The sequence below is a fragment of the Tamandua tetradactyla genome, chromosome X (assembly GCF_023851605.1).
Source record: "Tamandua tetradactyla isolate mTamTet1 chromosome X, mTamTet1.pri, whole genome shotgun sequence".
Taxonomy (NCBI): domain Eukaryota; kingdom Metazoa; phylum Chordata; class Mammalia; order Pilosa; family Myrmecophagidae; genus Tamandua; species Tamandua tetradactyla.
In genome coordinates this window covers 63616198-63631674 of record NC_135353.1, presented here as the reverse complement: position 1 = coordinate 63631674, position 15477 = coordinate 63616198, and the positions used below count along the sequence as shown (strand labels likewise).

Here is a 15477-nt window from a genome sequence, read left to right as displayed (position 1 = left end):
CCCACTATACTTTGTTGCCTCCAGGATAAAAAAGTGCTGAGAAAGAAATGGAAATGCTGCACAAAATCCTCAAAAGAAATGGAGAGTGTTTTTCCTCAAGAAAAAAAAGTTATAGTTACAAAGAGAATAATCAGAGGAAAGGGATACTTAAGATAGTTAGAAGGGAAGATGGGGAATCTGAAGGAGCCTGGCTTAGTGTGGGTTGTAAGTCCATCACTTGCTAACTTATCTGATTGATAATTCACTTCACCTCTCTGGATCTTAGTTTCCTCATCCATAAAATGTGGACAATAATACCTGCCCTATATATCTTATAAGGTTGTAGTGAATATCAAATATAAAGGAATACCTAAAAGCATTCTCTAGTCTAATTCATAAAAATTATATAACCATAACTATAAAAATGTAATTAATTATTCCATTTAACAAGAACAACACATTAAGATGATCAGCTTTTTACAGTTATCAGCACATTGAAGTTCCTTCCCCCTTGCTTTATGTTTTTTCTAGAAGTGGCTATGCTTCCCAAAGTGAGGAACCAAACCCTGAGCCATAGTCAGAAAGTATAGACCCAAAGAAAATCAAACTCTGTGCCCTCCATATCATCAGCATTTTTATATAGGTGAATAGAATCATCAAAGGCAGTTTTGCAAGTGAAATGAAGCTCCAAAAAAGTAGCCCTTTTGTCTGAGCGAGTGGAGTGGGGTGCTGGGGAACACAGACATACCGAGTTTTTGCTAGTGGTGGTGAAGAGAGTTTATGAACCTATAAGCATTACAGGCACACAAGCATCCATTCTTGCATATTTGAGCCTTAGGGACTTTTGCACTAAGGCAGCCCCCATCAAGATCTGTGAATGAGCCCGTGTAACCTAAGGCCATCCTGGACTCCAGTAATTCTTTCCTAATACCACACTTTCTCTGTTGATTATTTTGACAATTGCCTCTCATTCCATGTCATCAATGCCATAGACTGGCTAACCATTGGATACCCTGCTGAATATAGCAGGGATGTATCTGGGATGGTGTACATTCATCAATGTGTTAACAATATTTTAATGAACCTCCAGGGTATGCAGTTCTACTCTGTACCTCAGAATACAGAAAAGAGTCTTCTCTGTCAGAGAACATTATAGAGGAAGCTAACACTGAATGTAATTACGATATTTTATAATAAGTGATGGAATGTATTAGAAATCTTCTTGCTTATACACCTATTTATTCCAGATTCAACCTAGTATCTTTTGGGCTCAGCACCTGGGGGATTGTGTTCGTTATGGGGGAGCCCAGAGCAGAAAAACAGAGAGTAACAAGCTAGGGCCAGCCATATTCCTTCCTAGCCAAAAATGTGAAATGTAATTGGTATTTTGTCAGAAATCAGCAGAAGTAGAACTCCTTCCTGGCATCAGTCTGCTCTAAATGGAGGGAGTAGGTGATGGCCTGGCTCCTGGTAGGAAGAGAGCCCATCTCTCTTCAATAACAATACTAATAACTCTGTCCAGCAGTGCGGAGGTTAACTACATTTGGGAATCGAGGTCTAGGTGCTTAGATGTGGAGGGAAGAATAAGAAAAAGGATATGGCAATCTCAGGGAGAAACAAATTGTGACCCAGTATGTTCCAGAAAGCAAAACAGACTATACTCGGAAACAAAATAAAAAGAAACCAGATGATAAAATAGTGCTTGCTTGTTTGTTCTGCAGAAAACATCAGAAAATATAGTGATTGTAGCAATAGCAACCACCACCATCATCATAGTAGTAGGCAAACAAACAAAAAAACAAAAATAGAAAAAAATCACCAATCAATCAAGCAAAAACAACTACTGTTTTACTACTTATCATATCAGAAAATGTATTTGATACTTAATTTATGCTATTTAACTTCATAAATATGTACAAAACCCTGTGAAGGTAGGTTACTAGTATTTTCCTCATTAACAGAAGAGGAAACTGAGTCACATAGAGACTCAAGCTACTTGCCCAAGACAAACAGGTGTTTGGTAAGCAACAGAACCAAATGACTTCAAAGCCTGTGTTTTAAATCTATTTCCAGTTTTAATTTTAGTTTCTGGTTCTGCAAAGACACACCCTCACCCCAGGACTCCCATGGACCCTTCTTCCTTGACACTGTCTATTTTAGTTTGCTAAAGCTGCTGGAATGCAATATACCAGATATGGGATGGCTTTTATAAAGGGGATTTATTAAGTTGCAAGTTTGCAGTTCTAAGGCCATAAAAAATGTCCTTATTCTAAGGCTTTGTTCTAGTCTACTAGCTACCAGAATGCAACACACCAGAGACGGATTGGCTTTTAATAAAAGGGGATTTATTTAGTTAGTTCTTCAGAGGAAAGGCAGCTAACTTTCCATTGAGGTTCTTTCTTACTTGGGAAGGCACAGGATGGTCTCTGCTGGCCTTCTCTCCAGGCCTCTGGGTTCCAACAACTTTCCTCAGGGTGATTTCTTCCTGCATCTCCAAAGGCCTGGGCTGAGCTGTGAGTGCTGAGATGAGGTATACTGAGCTGCTTTTGCTGTGCTATGTTGAGCTCTCTCATTTAAACACCAGCCAATTAAATCAAACATCATTTATTGCAGCAGGCATGCCTCTTAGCTGACTGCAGATATAATCAGGAACAGATGAGGTTCACATGCCATTGGCTCATGTCCACAGCAACAGAACTAGGCACCTTCACCAAGCCACGTTGACTCCTGAACCTAACTACCACAGGCATCTAGGGAAAGATACCTTGACTCAGGAAAGGCCAATGTCTGTCACATGAGAAGGCACATGGCTGGCCTCTACTAGCTAGTCCTTGTTCCTAGTTCTGTTTCTTTCAGCTTCTGATATCAGTGGTTTCCTCTCTACGTGCCCATGGGCCTTCATTAGCTCTTCCATCTCTGAAGCAACTGTTCTCCAAGCATCTCTAAATGTCTGCATCTCTTTCAGCTCTGAAGCAACCGTGTTTTCCCCAAAATGTCCCTTTTAAAGGACTCTGGTAAACTAATCAAGACATCCCTTAAATGGGTGACCTAGTCAAAAAGTCACACCTGCAATTGAGTGGATTATATCTCTGTGAAAACAATCTAATCAAAGGGTCCCACCCTACAACATTGAATCAGGATTAGAAGAACACAGCTTTTCTGAGATACATAACAATTTCAAATCAGCACACTTAGAGAAAATGTCTTTAGAGCCTCTGCTTTGATATTTCTCTCTCTCTCTCTCTCTCTCTCACATATGAGGTAGTTTGGAATCAGGAAAGCTGGGTTGTGGTACTGGCTCTGCCACCCACTAGTGGCATCAACTTTGGCACAGCAGCCTGTATGTACTTTTATTACACAGCCTACCCTGCTACATGGAATTTCCTGATTACATGTTTGCATCCTTCAATGAACTATAAGCCTCTTGAAGGCAGTGGCCATGAAATGCCACATTCATTTCAGAAACTCCAGTTCCTAACTAGTCTCTCTGACTCATCCTTCCCCTCTCCAGTTGAGCTGTTGGGAATTACCTTTCTAAATTGCAAATCCATCATGCCACGCCCCTACCATATACCCTTCAATGGTTCTTTGTCACCTTTAAGATAAAGGTTTTAAGACCCATTGTTCTAGTTTGCTAGCTGCCAGAATGCACTAGAGCAGAACCAGAATGGCTTTTAAAAAGGGGAATTTAATAAGTTGCTAGTTTACGGTTCTAAGGCCAAGAAACTGTCCATAGAAGTCTATAGAAATGTCCAATCAAAGGCATCCAGGGAAAGATACCTTTGTTCAAGAAGGCTGATGAAGTTCAGGGTCTCTCTCTCTCCAGTGAGAAGGCACATGGCAAACACAGTCACGGTTCCTCTCTCATCTGGAAGGGCACGTGGCAAACATGACATCATCTGCTAGCTTATTCTCCTGGCTTCCTGTTTTATGAAGCTCCCTGGGAGGCATTTTCCTTCTTCATCTCCAAAGGTCGCTGGTGGTAGACTCTGCTTCTCGTGGCTATGTCATTCTGCTTTGCTCTCTCTGAATCTCTTATTCTCCAAAATGTTTCCTTTTTATAGGACTCCAGAAATTTATCAAGACCCACCCCAATGGGTGGAGACATGTCGTCACCTAATCCAGTTTAACAACCACTCTTGATTAAATCACGTCTCCAGGGAGATGATCTGATTACAGTTTCAAACATACAGTATTGAATAGGGATTATTCTGCCTTTATGAAATGGGATTTAGATTAAAACATGGCTTTTCTAGGAGACATACATCTTTTCAAACCAGCACACCCATCATGGTCTGGACCCTACCTATCTCTAGCAGGTATAAACCTCACTTTATACTTTGCTCATTCATTTCAAAAATATTTAAGAGTATTTCTGTCTTGGCCCAAGTCATTGAGAACAAAGTGGTAGACGTGGTACTTCCTCTTACAGAATTTAACTGCTCCCATTTTCTGCTGACTGATGATTATACCTTAAGACGCAGCTCAGGCATCACCTCCTCTGGGATGCCCTCACCAATCCTTGCTCCATAGGTCCCTCCATCACTCCTTACCTAATCTAATTCAGGTGTTGCTTCTCTGTGTACCCAGACCACCCAGTGCCTACTTTCATCATAGCACTACTGTATACAAATTTGTTTCCCCATCAGACCGTAAGTTCTGAGAGTGAGTGCTGTGTCCTATCTATTTTTTTTTATACCCAGCACATGTCTTGGTATACAATAGATATTGAGAAAGAATAAGTGAGTGAACAGTACCCTCTAGTGACTAGCTGTTGTAAATATATCATTTTATGCATCATAGCAGTGAGTAAAGCATGGCCAATTACCTGGGAAAGGTAACTTTTTCTTTCAATATTGGGTAAGGAACCATTTCAGAGTATTGTAATCTCCTAGGACCTAGGTTGTTATTCCAACATCTTTCCAAATATTTCATGGTACAACAAACAATATTTAAATGTCAGAACACATAAAAGAAAGCCATTTTGAGTAATTGTACAAAATATATGCAAGGGAAATTTGTTTCATGTAATAAAGTGTTAAATAGTATAAAAGTTTTCATTATACCTTAATTTCAAAGCCAAGAATTTAACATTCATTCATTCAACATATACTAAATATTTGCGTGTGCCAGGCACTATTCTAGGTGTTGGGGGCACAGAGGGGAACAAAATAAAGTCCTTAACTTCAAGGAGCTTGTGTTAGTGGGGGAGGAACCACAATAAACAAATACACACATACACACATACAAACATATCAATTAGGGGGGTGTTTTAGTTTCCTGGGCTGCTCAAGCTAATACCATGCAATGGGTTCATTTAAGCAATGGGAATTTATTAGCGCATGGTTGTGAGGCTAAGAAAAAGTCCAAATCAAGATGTTATCATGGTAATGCTTTCTTCCTGAAGACTGGCTTTCTGGGCTGGTTATTGGTGATCCTTGGTCCTGGGCTCCTCTGTCACATAGCAAGTCACTTGGTGGCCTCTCCTGGCCTCTCCATTCTCTTCTGGGTTCCAATGACCTTTAGCTTCTTGCTTCCATTGGCTTTCTTTGTCTGTACAAATTTCATTCTGCATATAAAGAACTCCAATAATAGGTTTAAGACCCATCCTGATTGAGGTGGGCCACACTTTAACTGAAGTACCTTCATCAGAAGATCCTACTTACAATGAGTTCACACCTACAGGAATGGATTAAGTCTAAGAACATGTTTTTCTGGGGGTATATATAGCTCTAAACCACTATAGAGGTGATAAGTACAGAGTAGAGTATGTGTGTGTGTCTGTGTATGTGTGTATGTGATGAGATGATGTTTGAGCAAAGGCCTAAAGACCTTTATTAGTTATAATTTTAGAAAACTACATGTAGGTCGGTTCACCAGACCCCTCTAAAACATTATGGGAATTCTTATTTCTAGAGAGTTTTGTGTTTTCAAAAGGGTTTGCAAGCAAGTGTTGTGCTTTACAAAAAGTCTCAGAATAGAAAGAGCACTGAATGGGGAGTTAGAAGATCTGACTGTAGCCTTGCCCTGTCATTTTTTAGTAATATGATTCTGAGTAAGCCCTTCCCTGGTCTAAGCCTAATATTTCCACTTTTAAAATGAAGGGGGTGGACTAGTTGATTTCTTCAGTTTTTCATATCTCTAATAATTCCAGGGTTCTGAGGATATAAAAATTAAGTTTCTGGATCATTTCATGTAGAATTTGTAGCTATGCAGAGAATACCAGGTACAAAACTTAGATTATATCTCTATTTTTTTTACTTTCATGTCCTAAACAGTTACCTTGCAAGGAAGTAAAATATGGGGGAGAGAGTACCTAACCCTCAGAAGTCAGATCCATGAGGGGAAAGGATTCTAAAACCAATGCAAAATTGCCATAGAGCAAAGTAATAAGGAGTAAAATTTTCTTTCTGTTTCCAATATTTTTATTGGTTAGACTCATAATAAAATAAGCATAGATAATGTGTGCATGTGCATATACATGTGTGTGCATATACAAGTGTTTCTATATTTTCTAAGTATTCTATATTATATGCATTTCCATATAGTTTTTCATAAGCCAGGAAGGAATTATAGAAAATGTTTGAAATGTTTACTTCTAGGGATTTGTGATTATCTTGAGAGCAAACTCTAAGAAGAAAAGAAGTATGTTTGTGAGCACATTTTCTTTCTCTCTAATAAAGTGGTTAAAATCATAGACATGAGTCAGATTACCTGGGTGTAAATCCTGGCTGTGCAATTTACTAACTGTTTGACCTTGACAAGTTATATGACCTCTATATTTCTTGGTTTCTAATTCTGTAGAATAGGAATGGTAAAATAGTATCTACCTTATAAGGTTGTGCTGGTTTGAAACTGTTATGTACCCCAGAAAAGCCATGTGCTTTTAATCTAATCTTGTGCATGCAGACCTATGGTGGGTAGGACCTCTTGATTAGGTTGTTTCCATGGAGATGTGACCCAGCTAATTCAGGGCTGATCTTGGTCCTTTTACTGGAGTCATCTATGAAGAGAATAAAAGGCAGAAAACAGAGAGCTCAAAGCTGACTGTTTTCAGCTTTCCTATAGAGATAGGAAACTCGGAGTCATAGACATTTGGAGATGCTATGAAAAGAGAATAAATGCAGAATTTGCCCCAGAGAAGCTAAGGGAGAACCTGCAGACACTTAGAAAGCCACTGGAATCAGAAGCTGAAAGCAACAAACCTGGAGCAAGGAGCAGTAGATGGTAGCCACATGCCTTCCTAGCTGACGGAGGTGTTCTAGATGCTGGCAGCCTTTCTTCAAAGTCAAGGTATCTTTCTCTGGATGCCTTAATTTGGACATTTTCATGGCCTTAGAACTGTAAATTTGTAACCTAGTAAATCCCTTTTGTAAAAGCCAATTCATTTCTAGGGTATTGCATTCTTGCAACTTTAGCGAACTGAAGCAAAGGTTAGTGGGAGAGGTAAATGAGTTAATATATAGGAAGCAAGTAGACCAATGCCTAGCACATCATAAGAACTATAAAAGTGTAACTATTATGTATTCATTCCACACCCTGATCGGAAACTTCTCTGTTCACACTTCAGTGTCTATTAGAGGCCTCCCACAACATGGGTCCCTGGGGCCAATTCACTAGGATTCTCCTCATCCACACAACTTTTCTAACATCAACACTCCCATTCCCCATCTACTGCCATCCCCTTACCCCATCACCCCTACTCCTGCCCCCCAAAATAAACTCAAAGCATTGAGGCACTAGGTTGCAAAACTATGCCTCAGCAATATTTTTTGCCTCCTAGGTTATAGTTACTGCAGTAAGGGTGAACTAAAATCCCATTAATACTCTCACATATCCCTTGACCCTTTAAATGACCACCCTCCTTTTCAAATCTCAAGAAACAGGTAAACACCATTAAAAAACAGCCTTGCTTCATTTAGTTATTATAATGTACAGCTGGCAGGGCCATCTTTGAAAGGTTGCAGTAAAAAAAAGAAAAAAGATTGTCTCTTTTTCCTCTTCTTTTTTTGCATTTGAATCTTCCTGATACAACAGAGGCGTGGTGTGGTGTGGTATTGTGTGTGTGTGTAAGAGAGAGAGGAGAGAGGGAATCTGGTTTAACACTTTAGCTTTGATTTTTGCACATCTTGCTCCCACAGTGGGTGCTATGTCTACTTCATAAATATTTCATTTTCGTCAGTGCATCAATATAAGAAAGCAATGGATTGTCTTTGAAGTTCAGTAAGGTGGCAAAACTGTTCATAACAGCTTCTTGATAATCCATCAGATGTCGAATTTACCTCTCACTTATCCTTCTTGTCTTCTTTGTACAGAGAGTGACTGCATGTTGAATAAAGCCCGCTTAGCCCCTTTTGTCTGATGTTATTGAGTCTGAAAAGGTGGGATAGTGATCTCCAGAGTGCGGTAATGGGAATTGGCAAGTTCATTGTGCCCTTCCACTTATTTGAGTACTTGCACTCTCCACCTTGTTCTCAAATAAGGTGTTAATTAACAATAGTTAAGGTGTTACTACTGCTAAGATAGTGACATTTTATCTAGGTACTCTCAAAGATTTAAAATGGCAGCACTGCTCTCCATAATATTTCTGCAACCTTCATTTCTAGCCATATTTCCCTCCCTTGTATCTGACAGGATGATGCACTTTACTCAAACACATTTGCTACTTTCTTGCTTATGCTTTTGCCCATACTGTTCCTATCATTCCTTCTGCCTGAAAGTCTCTCCCTTTAAACTGCATTTCTGCCTCCCTATGTCTTACTCATCCTTTAAGACCAGCTCAGCTACAGGAAACTTTATAAAAGACTCTGATTGTCCTTTTCCACAGACAAAATTAGTTTTCCCTTCCCTATGCTCTCATGGAACTTTATTTGTATTTCTATTATATTATTTGTTATGTTTTTCCTTATTATTCCTTGTAACTTAGCTGTATTCACACTCATCTTTTACATTAGATTTTGAGGGCAGAATTTGAGTTTTTTTGATCATTATATCTAACTCAGGGAACCTGGCACAGTGCCCTGAACGTGGTGGGCACCCAATATATGTTTGCTGAAGTTTCAGCATCCTAGGTATAAGGGGAGAATAGTTGGGCAGAAGATTTTAGGGAATAAACTAGGTTGGCATTGACTGTATAAAGGATGGACAACACTGAGGTGGAGAAGATAATGAGGAGTTCAATTGCAATCTAAAGAAATGTCACTTGGATCTAGGTGTAGGGCTTATCTACTACTTCATACCTATTGTTTCAGCTGAGCAGGAACGCTGTCAGTGCCTTCCAAACTCCCCTACATTGATTTACAGAACTAAAGAAAGTGACCAGACTGAGGAAAGGGTATGAGTGGGGGAATTTCTCATGGGTGGAGGGAAAGCCAATAAACTTTAAACCCAGAATAAAAGACATCTAGAATGAACATATGGGTGAGCTTCAAAAACAGACTATCAAATAAAGCTCTTTGAAAAAAGCTAAGTGTAAAAAGGTCTAGCCTATTCACATTTCAATACAAAACAGAAACAATTACCAAAATAACATTTTGTGGTTTCTTAGATCTTTACAAATTGTGACTTCTGTGAACTCAGAACTCCTCTGTATTTATTTTCTTGTAGTGATCAGTAGTAAAGTCCTCCAAACAGGGGATTCATGTGTTTGTGTTTGTATCACGGTAGGGTGGAAATTGGGGAGGACTAGGTTTTACTCTGCAGTCAGTCTTTGATTTAGGAGGTAGAGAAGAGTTTCAGGAAACAGGGAAATAGGGTAGCATAGGGCAGTTAGAAAAAAATTTACAATTCAGATTCTTGATGCCATTGGAAATAAAGTAAAAGAGAACAGAACAGAGCAGAGGACCCAGGGACTTAATAGGAAAACCTGTGTTCCCTACTGCTAAGGCGTCGGAAGATTGAGGCCGAGACTGTTAGCTTTAAACAGCAAAAATTGCCCCCACAAAAGTCTAATTGTTGTGGGTGAATTTACACAAGTAGGATGCCAGATTTGCCTTAATGGTATTTTCAGGGAGGACATATTTCTCCGTAGACATAAAACCATTGAGTCATACCCAATACCCCAAAACAAAGAGCATAAGTCAAATAAAGAGGTAGAATCTTCTGCAAATCGACCAACCAAGAGCACTTATCAAGGTAACTCCAGTTTTTTACAACTAAGGGTTAATAAGCATGTAAAATATTTCTCTGTATCTTAAAGCAAAACTGCAAAGAAAATACCAGGGTTTTCAAGTGCTTTCCAAGCATTTTGAGTTGTTTCATTCACCTCACGGAGACAGTTTTTCCCTGGAGCATTTCTTGTTCACAAACCACTTAAGAACCCTACTGTTCTTGGCTGCTTCTTGGCATGGAAAGATTTTAATGTCACTACTTTACCTTTAGTTTAGTTTTTATTTTCCCTATGCTGTATGGCAGAGTCACATTTCATTCTTTTTCCATGTGAGTATCCCGTTAGTGCAGCACCAATTGTTGAATTTCAGTTTGTTTGTTTGTTTTTGTTTGCTTGCTTGTTTGTTTGCTTTTGGTAAGTGTGTGGGCTGGGAATATAATCAGAGTCTTCCACATGGCAGGTGAGAATTCTACCACGGAACTACTCTTGCACCCCCCTAGTTTGGAGTTGTGTCTGTTCTGCCAGCTTTCTGCTCTTCTAGTTGTGCCTGTGTGTTTCATCTCCTCCAGTGCAACCGTCCAAATCCTTCCCATTGATCTTCGAGAAGGGCCTTGGAAGTTGTAGGAGTTTGTTAAACAAATAGGGAAATGATTTCCCAAGTAAAGGGATAGTCTTGAGCAAAGTACCAGGACATGAAAGTGCATGGTATTGTAGGGGAACAACAATTTGCCTGAGATGGCTAAAGAGAAGGAATATAGAATAAAAATGGATGGTGCAAAAGATAATGATTGTTAAAAACTGAAGACAGGGATTTTGCTATATTTGATTGGAGAGTACAGTGTAAGAGTTAAAAGTATGGATTCTAGAATCAGTCTCTCTGGGGTCAAATCCCATCTGTACCATTTACTGTCTGTGGCCCTGGGAAAGTAATTTAATATTTATGCCTTGAGATTTCCTTACCTGAAAAATGGGGATGATGAAGGTACCTATGTCATAGGATTATTTTGAGGATTTAGAGTTAAAGTAGATTAGATTAGAGTAGTGCCTGGCTTGAATTTACAGTACCAGCCCTGTGATGATTAAAGTAGTGCCTGGCATATAGTCAGTGTTATGTAAAGGTTAGTCCACATAAGAGGGGCCAAGATGGTGGCTTAGTGTGGGATTTAGTTCGTCCTCCAGAGCAGCTAGTAAATAGCCAGGAACAGTAAAGAACAACTGCTGGGGCCAGGGCAGTTACCGGACACACAGCGTACCCCAGTCTGAACAAGCTGGACCAGCTGCGAGCCCACCCAAAACTGTGAGTTCCCCAAGCCACGGTGGCTGGCACCCCTCCCCAACAGACTGCTTCCCAGAGGGGATAGGAAAGGGACTTTACAAGCAGTCGGGTCTGAGTGCAACCAAGCTCCAATTGTGGAATTAATTAACAAATTCTGATTACTAAAAATAGGCCCCATCTGAACCTCAAGTAAAAACAGGTTGCTGGTTGTTGCCCCAGCGAAGAGGGGGCAGGGCTGATGGAAAAACAAAAAACAAACAAACAAAAACAGAGGATTTTTGAATTGGATAGCACATAATACCTTAAAGGGTCTGGGCCCTGAAGGAAAGTGGGGGGTACATAAGACCTGAAGATACACAAAGCAACATAACAACTTAAGCTCTTGATTGGCAAACCGGAGGAATGGGTGTCCTGCTCTGAAATGGATTTTGCTTTTTCTATTTTGTGGCTGTGTTTCTACTGCTAGACTGCTCTTTGGATACAGCTGCAGGGCTTCTCAGGCTCCAAATGCCCCAGGCATGAGCAGAATTAAGCTTGTTTGAGAGTGTCTGGAGCCTGTGCCTTCCCCAGGAGAGGGGTGGGGCCCAGCTCAGGTGGAATCCCTCCCTCAAGGAATTCACACCCCAGGGTTTGAAAAACTGAAGCGATTAAAGCCAGCCTACAACCTCTCCTCTGTCTCAACCGCGCCCCCAGCAGGGAGAGTCTGATAAAGTTAAAGGTACCACATTACCTTAAGCTGGTGGGACCCACAGGCGGCAAGTGCCACGTACTCGGCAGGATAGGAAAAACACAGAGTTTAGAGGCTTCATAGGAGAGTCTTTCAACCTGCTGGGAAAACTGATGTAAGTGACTCTTTCCTCCTGAGAGGAGGCCAGTTTGGTCTGGGAAAATCTGGCTCGGGTCTATAATACCTAAGTAGGCCCCCTGAAGGGAAAAAAAAGAAAAACCACCATACGTTCAGGGCAAGAAACAAGAACTGAGAAATTCTGATCTGATAAAACCTAAGCCAGAGTTCTAGAATAAGCTGAACTGAATGTCAAAGAACAGATAGACAACAAAGTCATCCAGCAAGAAAATCCTACGTAAAAAAAGTGAAAACTATCTCCAGAATAAACTAATTAAGGAAATTAAATGCCTAGATGCCAGCAAAAAATAATGAATCATACTAGGAAAATTGAAGATATGGCCCAGTCAAAGGAACAAAACAACAATTCAAATGAGATACAGGAGTTGAAACAATCGAACAGACAAGGAAAACCTCATCAAAAATCAAATCAATGAACTGAGGGTGGATATAAAGAAAGCAAGGAGAGAACAAAAAGAAGAAATTGAAAGTCTGAAAACACAAATCATAGAACTTATGGGAATGAAAGGCATGGTAGAAGAGATGGAAAAACAATGGAAACCTATAATGTTAGATTGCAAGAGGCAAAAGATAGGATTAGTGAGCTTGAGGTTGTGACATCTGAAATTTGACAAGAAAAAGAAAATATAGGGAAGAGAATGGAAAAATATGGGCAGGGACTCAGGGAACTGAATGACAACGTGAAGCACAAGAATATACATGTTGTGGGTGTCCCAGGAGGAAAGGAGGAAAAAACTAATGGAGGAAAGTATCATTGAAAATTTCCCAACTCTTATGAAAGGCTTAAAATGACAGATCCAAGAAGAGCAGCATAACCCAAACAGAATAGATCCAAAAAGAGGAACTCCAAGACAGTTACTAATCAGAATGCCAGATATCAAAGAAAAAGAGAGAATCTTGAAAGCAGCAAAAGAAAAGCCATCCATCACATGCAAGGGAAGCTCAATAAGACTATGCATAGATTTCTCAGCAGAAACCATGGAGGTGAGAAGAGAGTGGTAGAATGTATTTAAGTTACTAAAAGAGAAAAATTGCCAACCAGGAATTCTATATACAACAAAATTGCCCTTCAAAAATGAGGGGGAAATGAAAATATTTTCAGACACAATCACTGAGAGAATTTGTGACCAAGAGGCTGGCTCTGCAAGAAATATTAAAGGGAGCACTACAAACAGATAGGAAAAAACAGGAGAGAGGTGTGGAGAAGAGTGTAGAAAGGAAGACTATCAGTAAAGGTAAAAAGAGGAAAAATTCTATATGACATAGAAAATCCAAAAGGCAAAACGATAGAAGAAAGTACTGCCCTTACAGTAATAACACTAAATGTTAATGGATTAAACTCCCCAATCAAAAGACATACACTAGCAGGATGGATTAAAAAACAGGACTCATCTATATGCTGTCTACAGGAGACATGTCTTAGACGCAAGGGTAAACATAGGTTGAAAGTGAAAGGCTGGGAAAAGATATTTCATGCAAACAACAATCAGAAAAGAGCAGGAGTAGCTATACTAATATCCAATAAATTAGACTACAAATGTAAAACAATTAAAAGAGGCAAAGAAGGACACTGTGTATTAATAAAGGGAAAAATTCAACAAGAAGACATAGCAATCATAAATATTTATGCACCGAGCCAGAGTCCTCCAAAATACGAGACAAACACTGAAAAGAGAAATAGACACATCGACCATAATAGTTAGAGACTGCAATTCCCCACTGTCATCAATGGACAGAACATCTAGACAGAGGATCAATAAAGAAACAGAGAATTTGAATAATACAATAAATGAGCTAGACTTAACAGACATTTATAGAACATTATAACCCACAACAGCAGGATACACCTTTTTCTCAAGTGCTCATAGATCATTCTCAAGGACAGACCATATGCTGAATCACAAAGCAAGTTTCAATAAATTTAAAAAGATTGGAATCATACAAAACACATTCTCAGATCATAAAAGAATGAAGTTGGAAATCAATAATAGGCAGAGTGCCAGCAAATTAAAAAACATGTAGAGGCTCAACAACAAATTCTTAAACAACCAGTGGGTAAAGGAAGAAATTACAAGAAAAATCGGTAAATATCTTGAGGCAAATGAAAATGAAAACACAACATATCAAAATTTATGGGATGCAGCAAAGGCAGTGCTAAGAGAGAAATTTATTGCCCTAAATGCTTATATCAAAGGAGAAGAAAGAGCAAATATTGGGGAATTAACTGTCCACCTGGAAGAACTAGAGAAAGAATAGCAAACTAACCCCAAAGCAAGCAAAAGGAAAGAAATAATGAAGATTAGAGCAGAAATAAATGAAATTGAGAACATGAAAACAATTGAGAAAATCAACAAAACCAAAAGTTGGTTCTATGAAAAAATCAATAAGATTGATGGATCCTTAGTGAGGTTGACAAAAAGAAGAAGAGAGGATGCAAATAAATAAAATCAGAAATGGAAGAGGAGCCATAACCACAGACCCTGCAGAAATAAAGGGGGTATTGAGAGGATACTATAAACAACATTATGCTAATAAACTAGACAATGTAGATGAAATGGGCCACTTCCTAGATAAGCATGAACAGCCAATGCTGACTCAAGAAGAAATAGAGGACCTCAACAAACAAATCACAAGTAAAGAAATTGAACTAGTCATTAAGAAGCTCCCAAAAAAGAAAAGTCCAGGACCAGATGGCTTCACATGTAAATTCTACCAAACATTCAAGAAAGAATTAGTACAATCCTGTTTAAACTCTTCAAAAAAATTGAAGATGAGGGAAGGCAACCTAACTCATTCTATGAAGTTAACATCAGCCTCATACCAAAGCCAAAGATACTGCAAGAAAAGAAAATTACAGACCAGTCTCTCTAATGAATATAGATACAAAAATCCTCAACAAAATTATTGCAAATTGAATCCAGTACCACATTAAAAGAATTATACACCATCAACTTTGTTATTCAACATTGTGTTGGAAGTTCTAACCAGAGCAATTAGACAAGAAAAAGAAATACAAGGCATCTAAATTGGAAATGAAGAAGTGAAACTCTCACTGTTTGCAGATGATATGATACTATATGTCGAAAACCTCAAAAAATCCACAACAAAAGTACTATAGCTAATGAATGAGTACAGCAAAGTGGCAGGTTACAAGATGAACACTCAAAAATCCGTAGTGTTTCTATACACTAGGAATGAACAATCTGAGGGGGAATCAAGAAAAAAATTCCATTTACAATTGCAACCAAA

The 15477-nt window shown here is 39.1% G+C and overlaps 1 protein-coding gene across 3 annotated transcripts in view; it reads left to right on the top strand.

Moving 5' to 3' along the window:
• The window catches only part of MID2 (midline 2), a 124911-nt gene that overhangs the window by 60234 nt on the left and 49200 nt on the right, over window positions 1-15477 (top strand). The window lies entirely within an intron of this gene.